The sequence below is a fragment of the Schistocerca serialis genome, chromosome 5 (assembly GCF_023864345.2).
Source record: "Schistocerca serialis cubense isolate TAMUIC-IGC-003099 chromosome 5, iqSchSeri2.2, whole genome shotgun sequence".
NCBI classification, from domain to species: domain Eukaryota; kingdom Metazoa; phylum Arthropoda; class Insecta; order Orthoptera; family Acrididae; genus Schistocerca; species Schistocerca serialis.
Genome location: NC_064642.1, coordinates 626,548,915 through 626,561,645, shown reverse-complemented (window position 1 = coordinate 626,561,645; position 12,731 = coordinate 626,548,915). Strand labels below are relative to the sequence as shown.

Sequence of the window (12,731 nt, the reverse complement as noted above, 5' to 3'; positions counted from 1 at the left end):
AAGCAAATTGAAGGCCACGGATGTCTTTCTCCAGGGCTCCAAAAATATGGAAATTCCATGGGGATAGATCGTGACTGCATGGAGGAAGTGCAAGGGCCTCTGTAACCTGAAGACCCGCCCACGATGCAGAAGCTTAGCTGAGAAGCGGTTATACTTCCTCCATACAATCACGATCTCTGCCCGTGCGATATGCATGTATTTTTTTGGAGCCCTGAGGGAAATTCGTAACGGTACATTTGCTTCGGACAAACAGGTGTACGCCTGGGCACTGTCATGGTTCCACAAGCAACCACAACCATTTTCCGTGAAGACATTGACCGTCTTTGTCTCACAGTGGGATAAATGAATTATCAGTTAAAACGGTCACTTTTGTAATAATAGATATGTGGCTTATTTTTTTCCATCTACTTCGTCTTCATTTGACTGCCCCTTATAATAATACTCATGAGACGGTACACAATAAAGTCTTGTTCGGAAGCACAAAACGACAAGAAATTAGGCAGTCAAATTTTGTAGACTACGGTATCACTAAGCTTTTAATGATCATTCGTCAGACTGAGTTGCGAGAAACATTGCTAGGAGCTGAGAGTTATGTCACATTCGATTAAAACGTTTCCGCGAATTTAACACAGTTCCAATGGCATCATCGAACCTACTTTCACAACAGCGCGTTACTCAATAACTGTTCTTCGTAACTGTTCTTACTCCGTGGAATCCGGCACCGCAGAACTGTTCCTGGAGAATACATTTGTTATGACATATTTCGTGGAGAACGACTCCAGTTTCCTAAGAAGACATTCTGGGGGTACACTTGGAGACTCATTCTGATGTTTTTAAGAGTAAAATATGGAAAACAAATGGATGCAGATAGCGAAAGTGGGTGCCCAGACGACAGAGTCTTTGACTAAAGTGAGACTTGTGATGTACAAGACTACAGTGAGCACAGCGTGTTAGAACTTTGCACTTAACGAAATCAGAGTTTAATGTTCTCATCCATTGTTGGATACCACGAAGATTGAAAATATCTGCCACGGAGTATCGAGTACTTTTCAGCAGCAGTTACCGTATAAGAGAAGCTCTACCGTCACTGTGATACATCCGGAACGCTGTTTTCCAACAAGACAAAGCGCGACCTCGTACACCTCAGCTCTTCTTCCAACCACAGTAGGTATTAGTGTCTTCCCCTCTGGCTGAAAAGGCGCTATACGATCATCAAGGATAAGCTGTTTGCTGCAGAAGGTAAGCACCGTAACTATGTTCTTTTGCGTGAAATTCTACAGCGTCTATCTGTTCCTTGTGATGATTTGAGGTATTTGTGATCACGTGCTACTTGAGAAACGTTACTAGTGTGAAGCTTCGATAGTGAACTTCTCCACTTTCAGTTAATTGCGGCATGAATTTAGTTCACACGTGCCGTGAAATTCAGTTCGTGTTTCCTTCACCGAAAGGCGATCCTTACAAATACAGAATGCGATATCCATTAATGTGAGCCTGCAAGCACAGAGTTCTGTACGCTATGTTTGGAAGATAAGTAAGTAAAGAGAGGAAGAAGTGGAATAAAGTATATACCTTCTTCTTGCTTTCTATTCTCTACTCCAAGTGAAGATCGGACTGTTTGAGATCCAGCACCATCACAGAATTAGAGTCTTAGTTTTTTCAGTTAAATGTCCCAGATCTGTTCGTTTCTACGACGGCCAGCGCTAAGGAGTAACAATACTTACACACATCACCTGCAGGATTTGTGTGATGCTGAGACAGTACCAACTTTCGTATCAACGAATTCACTTTGAGCAAAATCTCACAGCAATATTAATAAACAACATATAAAAAGGGCGAAAATACCTAGATTTTTGAAGTCGTGTGTAGTGCACTTTTTAAAATATGTTTTGACGTTTGGAGAAGAAGTGATTGTATTTAAAACTAAAATATTTTACAGCCATAACAGTATGTAGCGGATTTACCGAGCGGTCTAAGGCGCTGCAATCATGGACTGTGAGGCTAGTCCCGGCGGAGGTTCGAGTCCTCCCTCGGGCATGGGTGTGTGTGTTTGTCCTTAGGATAAAAATGGCTCTGAGCACTATGGGACTTAACATCTGAGGTCATCAGTCACCTAGAACTTAGAACTACTTAAACCTAAGGACATCACACACATCCATGCCCGAGGCAGGATTCGAACCTGCGACCGTTGCGGTCGCGAGGCTCCAGACAGAAGCGCCTAGAAACGCTCGGTCACTCCGGCCGGCTGTCCTTAGGATAATTTGGGTTAAGTAGTGTGTAAGCTTAGGGACTGATGACCATAGCAGTTAAGTCCCATAAGATAAAAAAAAGTATGTAGCGAGGTAGTACACCTGAGCCGTTGTCTGTGATGTAGCTGAAGCCCGAAAACATACGAAAGTAGGTCACAGAAGTGTTTGGTACTTAACGACCATCGAAGCTGAAACCGTTGGATGCAGACAACTGCCTCATTTCTGACGGGTGGCAGTGGCCTTGGTTACCTGTATTGTACTGATAACTGTAAAAATTTAAACGAGACTGTTTGCGTGGAAGTGAGTGGGTCAGCGGCGTCATACACGTGTGACTGAGATTTATGAACCACGGCATATCATGGTGTTCATCGGAAGAAGTTTACAATTCCTTCAGTGAAATGGTTCATTAGGCTCACCAATACGCATTCGTAACTACATCTTCAACACTAAACTACCGTTATTCATTGCATATTAATTTAAAAACGCTTTTGAGACTTTGTAGTCTCGTGTATGTCCATAGAATTTGAAGACCAGCACAAAAGTAACAAGGAATATTCACAATGAGTATTTATAGTTTACGAATAGAAACGTATATGAGGCAGGAATGCTGCTCCTTTGCAGATGTTATCTATTAGTTTAGTTCTGAAGTTCCCCTAACGCAGATTGTGTCTCTGTCGAGAAACAGAAATGAAAGTATATGAACTTGGTCACAATTACTGTCCATTCATTCCCTTGAGTGTGATGAATAACCAAAAATGCGAAAGAGCATTCGTTATGGTGCCTGAGAAGAGATGTATAAGATAAATTAAATTCTGAAAAATTTATTGACAGAAATTCTCATACCCGAAAACGGAAATTCAACTATTTGACTTAAACCAGCATTAAGATATGTGACGTGAATTCTTCTATTGTAAGTGTATTATAACACTATTATCATTATTAGCATTGTCGTTTTTAAGGCTTTAACACCCCATTGTTATCTTCAGTAATACTCGATATGCTATAATGAGTCCTTTTTTTGTTCAGACAAAGAACATAAAAAGAATATTTATAGAAACATAAAACAAGTTGCATTTCAGATAGGGGGTCTTCTCTGTAACCTGCGACGCGTTGTAAAAACAGAAGTTGTTAGATCAGTTTGGTAAATTTTTTTGTGTTTTCTAGCTATTTAATTGAAATACCAAATAAAATGCTTAAAAATGTTTTTGTAACTATTTTTTAGATATGACACAGCACTACAAACATTAAAAATGCACCTCTAATACTACTTCAGGCTTAGTATGCCTCAAGTGTCTCCATATTTCGTCTTCGAATGGAGGTAACTTAAAAAACTGTAAACTGTCCTGATTGGTACTTTAATATTCGTTTACCTTTGAGTGTATAAATACTCTCACAAGGTAAAGTTTTGCACACGTCGGCAACTGTAGACCTTGCTTCACTGGATTACATGTCAAAACCTCATCGGTATTGATGCAAATATGCTGCATACGAGTACATACGAGGAGACGACATGTGTATAGACTCGGCAGCCCGTTTGAGTAAATTCGGCATGTCACAAACCGTGCAGGATGTAGGCTTCGTGCCTCTGCGCTGTCCGACCGCTATTTCACGAAACCGTTCAAGACCAACACAGTTGTCTAGGACATCCGAGGGTGGAGAAACAGCGAATGTTTACGTGGAGCTTACAAATACGTCAGGGACGCACCACTTTCCCTGGGGCTCCTGTAGTGCGCAAACACTACGGAGGAAACGTGAACACGTGTATTCAGCGAGAACCAAGCCACATTCTCTCCTTGTATTTAGGTTGTGACGCGCAGTGATCTCCAGACATACGCAATACAAATTACTGATATCTGGAAAGAGCAGAGTTGTACTTTTGCTAACGCAGGAAAAGTCTTCAGTGTGTGCGGTGTTTCAGGCAACGTATTCACGAATAATACTTTGTTACAGATTTATGAAACGTGAGCGAGGTTTTCAGAAAACAACAGATGTACGGCACTCGAAAAAAAAATCTTCCTTATTGGTGCACTAACCACAGACGAAACTCCAAATATCGTGGTAAAGAAAGTAAATTAAATGTGGATGGTAAATCTACAGGTTGTTCAACAAACACAGACTTTCTAGTAATAAGGGCGTACATATTTTGCTGTATTTATAGTTCTAGTAATACTTTAATCTATCTAGATATGAGTACAACAATATTTACGTCTTGGACGGATTGTTACTCATTAATATTAGAATCATTGTTTACTATGTTTCTGCGTCTTATGAAGAGAGCCGGCAGAGGTGGCCGAGCGGTTCTAGGCGCTTCAGTCTGGAACCGGGCGACCGCTACGGTCGCAGGTTCGAATCCTGCCTCGGGCATGGATGTGAGTGATGTCCTTAGGTTAGTTATGTTTAAGTAGTTCTAAGTTCCAGGGGACTGATGACCTCAGATGTTAAGTCCCATAGTGCTCAGAGCCATTTGAACTATCTTATGAAGTGAAAAATTTTACATTTCTGAACAAATAAGACAAGCTACCAATCTCTGCACTACTTTGAAATCCTATCAAGGTACGACTTAATATTTGTGCAGCTCTTTTCAGACATTACCTCATCACAGACAGCATCTCTGCGAAAAATCTGAAGTTGCTATTTATATTGTCTGCCATTTCGTTAATATACACCGATGAGCCAAAACATTATTGCCACCTGTTTAGTAGCGTGTTGGTCCACTTGTCAAACACCGTACAACAGGGGCTCTGCTTACCATGAATTCTACAAGTCGTCGACGGATTCCAGAAGTGTATGGCACGAGATGTCTACGTAGAGGTTAAGCAATTTTCGCAAAGTACGGGTTGGTAGTTTACGGCACACTGCTGGCGCTTGGTATGTGTTCCAGTGAGTACAGATGCGGCACATTTGCTGGCCAAGACATCAATGTGAGTTCACTATAATGCCCTTGAAATCACTGTTGCACGATCCTGACTTTACAACACGGACAATTATCCTGCTGGAAGATGTCAACGCCTTAGGGCGGGGGGGACTTCAGGCATGAAGCGATGTTGGTGGCCCATAATAATGTTCACGCAGTTCACTACTGTGATGTCGATTACCACCACCGATCACATGGAAGACGAACTCAATATATCCCATAGCATAATTCTGCATTCATTGGCATGCATCTGTGACGCGGTGCGTGTTTAACACAGCCATTCGAAAGACCCAACCATTGACCTGATGTAACTAAAAATGCGATCCATTCGAAAGAGGACACGTTTCTATTGATAGACAGTGAAAACGCATTGATGCTGTGTCCACTGCAATCATAACTGACGACGTAGTTGGGTTAGCACAGGAACAAGTAGGGGTCATGTGTTATTTGGAGCTCCATGTTCTACAATGGGCTTTGAAAAGTGTGCTCTGAAACACTGGTGCTTGCACCAAAATTGTGTTGTGTCGTCAGATCTGACACAGATCGCTGCCTATTCTGGATTACGCAGTGGGGGGTCCTCCAACAACTGCGTTTTGCGATGAGACGTGGTCGCTCACTAGCACACGGATTTTTCGTTATTCAGCATCCGTCAACCAATTTCCATAAACGCTCACGACAGTAGTACACTCACAGACGACCAGCTTCGCCGCTTCACACATTCGCGTTTCCAGCCGAAACGCTACAACGATGTGCACTTTGTGAAAACCGCTTATATCAGTGGATTTCCGCATTTGCGGCCCGTATCTGCCTACATTCTTTCCTTAGTGCGTCACGTGTCTGCAACACCACCGGGAGGCATTCAACCTTGTGGTGGTCTGCGGTCACAATGTTTTGGCTCATCAGTGTACAAAATGAACAACAAGGGTCACAGTACACTTCCTCGGGGCACACCTGATGTTACTTCCACATTTGGCAATGGCTCTCCATCCAAGCTAAGACTCCGTGTCCTCGATAGCGAGAAACGCTCAATTCAGTAACAAATTTTGCCTGATACCCCATCCGTTGGTACCTTCGATAATAATTGTGGGTTGAGATGCAGAATCATATGCTTTTTGAAAGTAAAAAAAAATACTGCAACTACCTAACTGTTTTGTTTTACGGTTTTCAGAATGTTGTATAACAAACAAACTGCCCGATTTCAAAAATTTACATGTTTTGTGTTTACTATGGAATCTTCTTAAAACATTGAATCGTTCCATTTAAAGAGATATATTTCTTAATGCTTACTGTAGACATAAAGGTTGTAGGTACTACTTTTACAGAAAAATGCTCATTCTGTAGATACCATGGCTTGATGTAAACCTTATTTTATTCCACGGATAGTTTATCAAATATTCCGCGCCCAAACTACACGAGACGTCATTTGTATATGAAACTACCCTCCACTTCTTTTATTAATGTTACGGGGTGAGATGAAGACTGGTTGAAGACGCAGATATTCGCAAGTTGTTGGATGGAAACTTTGATTTATATGAAATATGAGACTGTAACATTACAACCTTCTAGATATTGTACGCTGTACTAGGCAGGGAGACCGTAGATCGAATTCTGCTAATTTGGAAATGTTTGGGCCCCCAGTTCAAACAGAGTGCTGGCTGCAACCATATCGCTAAGTACAAAGAAGGTATCTTCTCGTATACCATTATCAGATGAAGATCTACCAGTGCTGATGATTTTGTTATACAGAAAACATTAAGTTCCAGGAGACAGCCACGACTGCTCGTTAGAAAAGGGACCATCCTTCCCCAATGTCACTACTGATCTCGATATCAACAGAACGTTGAACTCCTCCATTGTTGCACTTCTTAACGCTTTCACACAGCCAGTAATGTGGAAGTCTCTATCATGGTTTACTACCTTCGCTGTCACCGACCATTTGTCAAACACACCTAGGTGCAAAAGAAGCCATTACTGGCGGTGTGAAAGCGTTAGGAAGTGCAAGAATGAAGGAGTTCAACGTTCTGTTGATATCGAGATCAATAGTGACATTGGGAAACGATGGTCCCTTTTCTAACGAGCAGTCATGGATCTCTACTAGGCCGGCCGAGGTGACCGAGCGGCTCTAGGCGCTACAGTCTGGTTTAAGTAGATCTAAGTTCTAGGGGACTGATGGCCACAGCAGTTAAGTCCCATAGTGCTCAGAGCCATTTGAACCCTTCTACTAGAACGGCCACATAGCGTAGACGCGCGGTCTAGGCGTCTTGTCACGGTTCGTGCGGCTTCCCCCGTCGAAGGTTCGAATCCTCCCTCGGGCGTGGGTGTGTTCATTGTCCTTAGCGTAAGTTACTTTAAGTTAGATTAAGTAGTGTGTAAGCTTAGGGACCGATGATGCTTCAAATGGTTCAAATGGCTCTGAGCACGATGGGACTTAACATCTGAGGTCATCAGTCCCCTAGACTTAGAAATACTTCAACCTAACTAACCTAAGGACATCACACACATCCATGCCCGAGGCAGGATTCGAACCTGCGACCCTAGCAGCAGCGCGGTTCCGGAATGATGTGCCTAGAACCGCTCGGCCACAACGGCCGGCAGGGACCGATGACTTCAGCAGTTTGGTCCCATAAGACACTACCACAAATTTCCAAATTTTTCTCCTGGAAAGGTTTAGAAAATTAAAGGACATTAAAACACAGGGACTCGACGGGGTCTGAGTTCTACTTCTCTCGAACACGATTCCCGTACCTTAGCATCAGTCAATTGCTCCTGCACTTCACGTGCTCATGCTGCAAACAATTCAAGGAAAGTTCTGCGATGTTGTTATGGACCAACAAGTTGATTGCTCATTTATTTAAAACGTAAGCCACAACCCGTTTAGAGAACACAAGCTACTCCAAATTAGCTGGACTATATGTGATATTTCACTTGTCTTTGATTACATGTGTGTCTCATTAACAGCTGTGCCTTGAGGGTGGTGTTTAGAGACTCTGGAATCGATCATTAAGAATTCAGTTGTTCAAAGGATGTAAATTTTACGAAGAAAGGGAAGTAAGTAATAATATAGATGTGTTCCTGTCATCTTCCAATAGATCTTCTCTTTACTTAACTAGGAATTTTTAGTGAAACAACTGTACTCGAAGCAGTTACAGTTATATCTTAACTGCCCAGTAACACTTTCAGTCAGTTTACTTTGGTCAAGGTCTAATCTTTACAATTTTGTTCGTATTCCGCAGCAAGCAGCAAGCAGTTGTGTTGCGCGAGTCATTTTATACATATTTTCCTTTTTTGTTTGCTTTTATTTTTGTGTCATGTGTAATTATTAGCGACTAACAATGAATTACGAGCTTTAATAAAATCTGAAAGATATACAACCAGACGCCAGTTACAGGAGTCGAAGGGCATGAAAGGAATGATGTGGTTGAGAAAGGAGTGAGACAGGACTGTAGCCTGTCACCTATGTTAATCCTATGTGTATATTGAGCAAGCAATAAAGAAAACGGAGAAAAATTTGAAGTAGGAATTAAAGTCCAGGGAGAAGAAATAAAAACTTTGTTTGCTGGTGACATTGTAATTCTGTCAGAGACAGCAAAGGATGTGGAAGAGCAGCTGAATGGATGGACAGTTTCTTGAAAGGAGGATATAAGATGACCCTTAACAGAAGCAAAACGAGGATATTGGAACGTAGTCGTATATATTCAGTTGAGGCTGCGGGAATTAGATTAGGAAACGAGACACTAAATGTAGTAGGTGAGTTTTGATATTTGGGCAGCACAGTAACCACCTACAAAATAGCTCGTGTTCATAGAATCCAACTTTCCGTACGTTGTTAACTCGAAGAAGGAGCCGCGACTCTTCGATTTCAAATACCTTATCTAAGTTACGACGGGAAAAGGTATCTTGTTTCAGATATCCAGTACCAGGTTAATACTTTACATTCTGCTGTATGAACATTATGTATGTGAAGCGTCATAGAAAACTGAAATTCTCTGTCTTACTTCATCTAATGTCTACTTTTGCAAGTAAATAGTAAGAAAACAGTTTGGTAGAATTCACTTATTGCGATGCAGTCGGGCTCCCAGTTTGATGAAAGGTATAGCCTGGTGTATCACATTTTTGTTAACAATATAACACAGTTATTTTTATAAGAAAAAAGTGGGCCACCTGTCAATTCCCATGAATGATCCTACTTTGCACCCTTACTAGTCATTCCTTTAAGAAATGAAATTAAATGAATTTTTTTCTGTTACATTAAATGAAAACAAGTAAATATGTATATTCTGATGGAATACACGCAGCTGTTTATGCGCCACCTGGTGTGCTCGCGCTGCTGCTAACTAAATTCAACTGTATCGACGTCCACTCATGTCCCGTAATAAGTGGTTCAAGTAATATGGAAAAAAACACAGTTGGAAACGATAGTGGTTTTCTAGCCTCAGCGTTGATATTGCAACCTTTATCGGTCTTCTTTCGTTGAGAGTAACTTATAGTTTAGAAATTCGAACTGTTCTTGTCTCTTGAGGAATCTATGTCATTGCCGATAGCTAGTAACACCTAAACAGTTTGTAACATTGTCAATTGCTCTTTCACTCACTTTACTCACAACAGCACAGAGAAAAGAAAAATAGTTAGTCAATTGTGAACTGTCTGAAGAATATTGGGAAGAATGATTTACTTATAAATCTAAACATATCTTCTTAATATGGCCACAGTGGCACGGAGGTAGTGCTGCTGTCCGGGAACTGGAAGGATGATAAGGATTTAACGTTCTGTGTAGACTGATATCATTAGCTCAAGTGAGCACTGTCGACCATATCAAAGAACCAGTCTTTCATCGCAAGTGATGTAAGAAAACAAAAGAAATCAAGAATGCCAGGGGAACGTTAGAACTCAGTGCAGTATCTCAAATCGTAGTGCCATCTTTCCTGATCAGCCGTGCGACCTTGAGTCACAAGAGCGAGGATAATTTATTTTATTTCGACGAAAGAATACTGTCTGAAAAGTAAATACTGCTAATCTCAGTAAAATAGTTGGTGGCAGTAATTTGTTCTGAAAGTACTATAACAAAGAATTTATTGCCAAAATTACTAAAACTGGCGGACTACAGCGTTATTGCCAAAATCTAGGGTCCTGTCATACAACGTAGAGCACTATTGGAATGAAGGCCTGTCTGATTTTTTTTCCCTCAAAATACATCAGTTGTCATCTGGTGGAACTTAGTGAACTAATCAAGGTCGGCCATCAACACGAACGATCTCCTCCAAAGATATGAGAGACGACACATGAAGAGTGCACACATTAACATTCCACCAGGGCAGTCATCCGAAGTGCATCCGCAATCCTTTAATTGCTGATTTTTCGCTTTAATGATCACACACAACGATATTTAACGGAAATTCAGTAATCTGAGATAGCCGAATGGTTCTAAGCGCTTCAGTCCGGAACCACGCTGCTGCTACGGTCGCAGGTTCGAATCCTGCCTCGGGAATGGATGGGTGTTATAATCCTTAGGTTGGTTAGGTTTACGTAGTTCTAAGTCTAGGGGACTGATGAAATCAGATGTTAAGTCCCATAGTGCTTAGAGCCATTTTAAGTAATCTGAGAGGAAATTAGCTGCACACTATTTATGTTTATTCCATGAATTCTGTACCAGCTACGGACTGAACATTATGTCCTCCATATGTATGCGCTTTCGAAGACGAGCTTTTTGACGACACGCACTTAAAAGGCTTTCATTTGATGGCTGTTGGAAATAGGGCGGTTAGGAAATACATTGTCCGCCCAGTGCAGTCTACAAAATCCTATGTATCAATCAAATCCTGTAAGTCCCAAGAGCGCTTAAACCCCATTGTCATTAGAATCTCTCCTTTAGTTCAAAACATTATGTCTGAATGTTCGACTTCCTAACAGACACACGGATTAAGCATGCTGTAAATGATCAACACGGGATGCAATCAGGAAAGAGTAGAGATAGAGTTTCAATCCTAAAGAGTGAAAGGTAATGGACTATATTGATTGCCGGTGACTGTGACTCAAATATACCTATGGTGTCCCAGAAGGAGAGGTCAAAAATCAGCGTTGTGCAGGAGCCATCATTGGAAGCAAACGAGTTTAGTTAAAATGGGCTCAAAAAATCATACCTTATGAGCTATGAGCACTTCTTGATCTTCGGTAGTGTGAAACAAATCTCAACTACGGCAACCTCTTGTGAGAGATGGTAGTATCACCCTAAACAAGAAAAAAAAGTTCCTGTGTAAACATGGGCTCCAGAGTTCGTACCTTATGAACTACACTTGTTCATCTTCGCTGCTGTGCAACACGTCTCTTCTACTGAACAAGTACTCGTAGCTCTTAAGGTATGAATTTTGGAGCCCATGTTTCCTAGATAATTTTCTCTTATTTGGCTCATACTACGAACTGCGAAAAAAAAAGAAACCAAAGATCTTTCAGTAAAAGAGATTTGTTTCACAGTACCAGAGATGAAGAAGTGCTCATAGCTCTCAAGTCCATGTTTACTAGGCGTTTTTATTTCGAATGATTGCTCTCATCATATTCTTCAGTATTGACCACTCCTGCTTGGACACCGTGAATGTTTATAACCATAGGCAACCAGTCATTATCACGAGACTGGTTTCGGCCGTAAAACTAAAATATTTATCTTCCAGTATGCATACCACAGCGTTTAATAGAAAGCGAAAATCATGAATCGCTTAATTATTCTTGATTATAGGCCTCACTGAAAATATGCGTGAACACTTCATTGGCTGTTTGTGCTTAGATCCAATCGTACGGATGTCACACACTTGAGAAGTGTATCTGTCAGGTTTTGTACTACACAAAGAACTGATCTGTGCATACACCGCACGAAAATGTATGTCGGTTAGGCACAAAATGATGCGACACACGCTATGAATCACATAAAGCCCCGGAAACACTGTGTACAGCCTTCGGCGTCGTTGTCGAATCGAGAGCTATTGTGCTCAAGCGGGCTGGTACTCACCGCGGAAGAGCTTGCGGTAGGCGACGCTCCGGAGTGAGGCGCCAGAGGCTGTCTGGAAGGTTGTGAGCGGCGCTGCGCTGGAGTGGAAGCGTCGCGGCGTAGCCGGAGCGCGGAGCGATAAGGTGCGAGTGAGCGAGGCGCTCGGCGCGACTTCTCCAGATATATAGTCGCTGCGACCGCGGCCACCGGGGGGGAGAGAGAGCGAGCAGAGGCGGCCCCTCCCCCGCCACGCCACTGGTCCGCCGACGCTGTCCCCGTGGACTGCCGCCGTCAACACGTGGTCACCCCTTCCAACTCATCTATGGAATACACCATAATCAACAGGAGGTGCTGACCAGAATGAAGGCGTACGGCAATAGGAGTAAACAGGGGTCGGCTACTGAACCGTTTGCCAGGTAACTGCGAAAGTTTGGTTACGTACCGCCATTGACTTCAGAATCAAATTTCGTCGTGTTGGTTTTGTGGTCTTCAGTCCAAAGAGTGGTCTGATGCAGCTCTCCGTGCTACTGTATCCTGAGCAAGCCGTTTCATCTTCGAATAACTTTTGCAACTTACATCCTTCTGAATCTGCTTA

At 42.1% G+C, this 12,731-nt stretch overlaps 1 protein-coding gene across 2 annotated transcripts in view; it reads right to left on the bottom strand.

Annotated features, from left to right (window-relative positions):
* Positions 1 to 12,271, bottom strand: part of LOC126481037 (acyl-CoA Delta-9 desaturase-like) — a 137,839-nt gene extending 125,568 nt beyond the window's left edge. Inside the window, exon 1 of one of the 2 annotated variants that reach the window (XM_050104517.1) lies at positions 12,158 to 12,271. The gene's annotated coding sequence lies outside the window, so the exon portion shown is untranslated. Of the gene's footprint in view, positions 1 to 11,831; positions 11,937 to 12,157 lie in introns of those variants that run through there. The other variant, XM_050104518.1, reaches the window with a different exon arrangement.
* Positions 12,272 to 12,731: the final 460 nt, after the last annotated feature.